Source organism: Eurosta solidaginis, chromosome 3 (genome assembly GCF_040869045.1).
Source record: "Eurosta solidaginis isolate ZX-2024a chromosome 3, ASM4086904v1, whole genome shotgun sequence".
NCBI lineage: Eukaryota > Metazoa > Arthropoda > Insecta > Diptera > Tephritidae > Eurosta > Eurosta solidaginis.
The window spans coordinates 225603538-225606774 of NC_090321.1; the positions used below are offsets into that span (position 1 = coordinate 225603538).

General features: G+C 40.4%; 1 pseudogene; it reads left to right on the forward strand.

Annotated features, from left to right (window-relative positions):
• The first annotated feature begins 840 nt into the window (after positions 1 to 840).
• On the forward strand, positions 841 to 1732 carry LOC137246101 (trypsin beta-like; annotated as a pseudogene).
• Positions 1733 to 3237: the final 1505 nt, after the last annotated feature.

The following is a 3237-nucleotide window of genomic DNA, read 5'->3' on the forward strand; positions in this document are numbered from 1 at the left end:
GATTTCACTAGCGTTCTTTCGGTGTGATCTATCTCTACCACCTACTATGCTAAAGCATAAGTGTTAAGTATAATAAATTATAGTAGATGTGCGTATAATTAATCAAATCTTTAAAATCTTTCTCCCGCCAGAGCTTTCGCCACTTTCTGCGGCTTCTCTGAGCTATTCTTAAGCCGGAGTCATTGGTGCCGTATGTCGTATCGCTGTAACCGTATCCCTAACGTAATCAGCTGTTTATCGTTACGACGGTAAACCAAAACCCAATTGGTTGGCTACGATACGGTTACGACCTTAGCGGCACCAATAATCGATTGCATTGATTCTCATAAGGTTGGTCGAATCAGCTGTTAAAAGGTTACCGATACGGTTACCGATAAAGCACCAATGTTTCCAGCTTTAAATGCGTAGACTTACAATGACATAGATACATATGTATATTGATTAAAGCAAAATAAGAAAACACAATTTTTTAAAGTCGAGTTCAAAGAGGCTAAATAACTTATTTAATGTTTTAGGTAGAGTTCAGCAAAATATTCACAGTAATAGTTTGACACCAAAATGTTGAGGACCATAGTGTACAAGTACAAGTGTGTTGACTTATCTGTCAAGCATTCTGACAGGCACTCGCTGGATTCGGAATGACAGCGAATTCAAAATGGATACCATTACCGAATGCTCCGAATAATTGAAAAATTGAAAAAGTCGAGACGATTGGTAGACAAAAATGTTGTCGTTGAGACCAAAAATGCGACTCTAGACCTGAGATTTCCATCAGGTGAGCGAGGCTGTTTGTAGTTTTGACGTTTATCGCTTAGTGAACACACTTGGTATAGGTACACTATGTTGAGGACGTTCACGCCACTCGTTTTCTTAGCTGTTTTCATTAGCGTAAGCGGTTCAACAAAAGCAAACAATTCAGCGGAGGGCAGCTTCAGCGCATCGCAACGAGGTATTACACTAATAAATCTGATTAAATCAACTCTCATCATCGATCAGTCCAGTCAAGCGAATGAATCAAGTACAAAACCTGGTTTAGTCTTACCAAACAATCATCGTATAGTGGGCGGTCGTAAGATAGCCATAAGTGAAGCACCTTATCAAGTGGCTATCATACAGCAAGGCACTTTCATTTGTGGTGGCCCCATAATCAGCCGTTCCTGGGTACTCACGGCAGTCCATTGCGTGTACGGTTATACCAATCAACGGCATGCAGTGCGTGCAGGTTCAACAAGTTTTCGAAGCGGTGGCCAATTGCGTAGTGTAAATCGTATATTCTATCAACCAATACAATACGCGTACAAGTGCTAATGATATCGCCCTCTTACATACAAGTCGACCATTTACTTACAATTCAGATGTTCAAGCCGTTAAATTGCCCAGCAGCAGCGAAAAACCTAAATCGTATTTTACTAGTGGCTGGGGTATACTAAGCGAACATAGTGAGCAACCAAGTAAATATTGACGTGGCGTGAATGTATTCCCAGTGAAGAAAAAATCGTGTGCAGTGGCTTATCGAGACGTTAGTGAAGTGACAAGTAAACAATTGTGTGCTCAAGCGTCGCATAAGGACAGTTGTCAGGGGAATTCGGGTGGTGCTTTGACTTATAAAAATACTCAATATGGTGTTGTATGGTATGGTGTGGACTGTGCGCGTGAAAAGTATCCAGGAGTTTATACGAATGCTTATAAGTATCGTTTGTGGATAGAAGCAGTAATGAAATCTTTGAAATAAGTTGGTAACTCATAATTTCAACAAAATAGTAATTATTTTCTTAATTTAGTAGAAAAAAAATTTAAAATATGTGGCATGTATAAATATTTACAAGAGGCTTATTAAGGCGAGGGTTGAATTTCCTAATACCTAAAAATAATCGATAGTGAATATGCGGCTATCAGCGCAAAAGTTATTCGATCTCAGGTGAAAATAATTGGTGTATATCGGATTTGCCACTCTTTGTCTATTTATGCGGAGGCAGCACTTCTCTTAATTGTTAGCTAGCGGGGGAGAAGGCGAACTCGATATGACGGAAAACATTTTCCGGCAGTCGATTATGACGAAGTGAGAATGGGAATATGTCGGCTTATGAATAACAAGGCGCCAGGTAACGATGGACTACACGTGGAGCTGTACAAACCCGGTGGCGAAGAGTTGGTATAATGGGATGAGCGCATGCCTACATCAGAATACAAAATTGGCGCTTAAAAGCTTAAGCGATTTTGGCCCTTTCGTAACGAGTCGCGTCATCTATCCCCATTTCACGATAACTGACGCCAATTGGAAGCACCAAGGAAGGTCAAGTCTTCCTCCACCTGCCTCCACCAATTTAGTGTGTGGGGGGGGGGGGGGGGGGGGGGGGTTCCTTCGCCTTTCTAACTGTGATGTGGATTGGAACACTTTCTGGGACGGATCGTCTTCATCCACTCGCACAACATGACTTAGCCAGGCAAGGCTGTGGGAATTTACTCGCTGCACTATCTTCATATCTGCGTAAAACTCATACAGTGCCGTCGGCATTCAGAGGGAGCTATAAATCTTTCGGAGAACTTTTCCCTCAAAACCTCCAAGAGTTACCTCATCTTCTCTCGACACCGTCCAGGATTCCGAACCATACAACTTAAGGACCTTAGGTCCTTGGTTATAAAAAGAAATTAAAAGACTAGTAAGACTCAAATTTAAGGTTCTAAACTGTAACTATTCACTTACAATTCACAAGTTTACTTAAATCCCCGCAAAACTAATAAGGCTCTGCCAAATTACGTCCTTGTTATCACCAAGCCATCGGATTCTTATTGGTTCCTATTAAGCTTGTTAAGATGTGTTACCGATTTATATGGGTGTTTTGTAGTTATCAACGTCATAAAAAACTGATAAATGGTCGGTAAAAAATAGATAACACGCTGATAGCGTTGATACCAAATCGACTACTTTTTGGTAGCAAATCCATAATTTTGCCATAAAAAATCGATACATTTTAAATAAATTTTCTACAACAAATCGAAAACAGTCAGATTTAAAGTTGGTAACACTCCGAGAATAAACCTTAAAATTATCGAAAACTTTTTCACAACAAATTGATAACGTGTCGAGAGCTGTCGTAACATATCGATAACTTTTCGATGCTGTCATTCAAGAAGGAATCAGCGCGTTTGCGGCTTGTGAGTCACATCACTGTTGACGGACATACATTTGAAACTGTGAAGCACTTCGTCTATCTAGGAACTCGTGAAAACAATGTC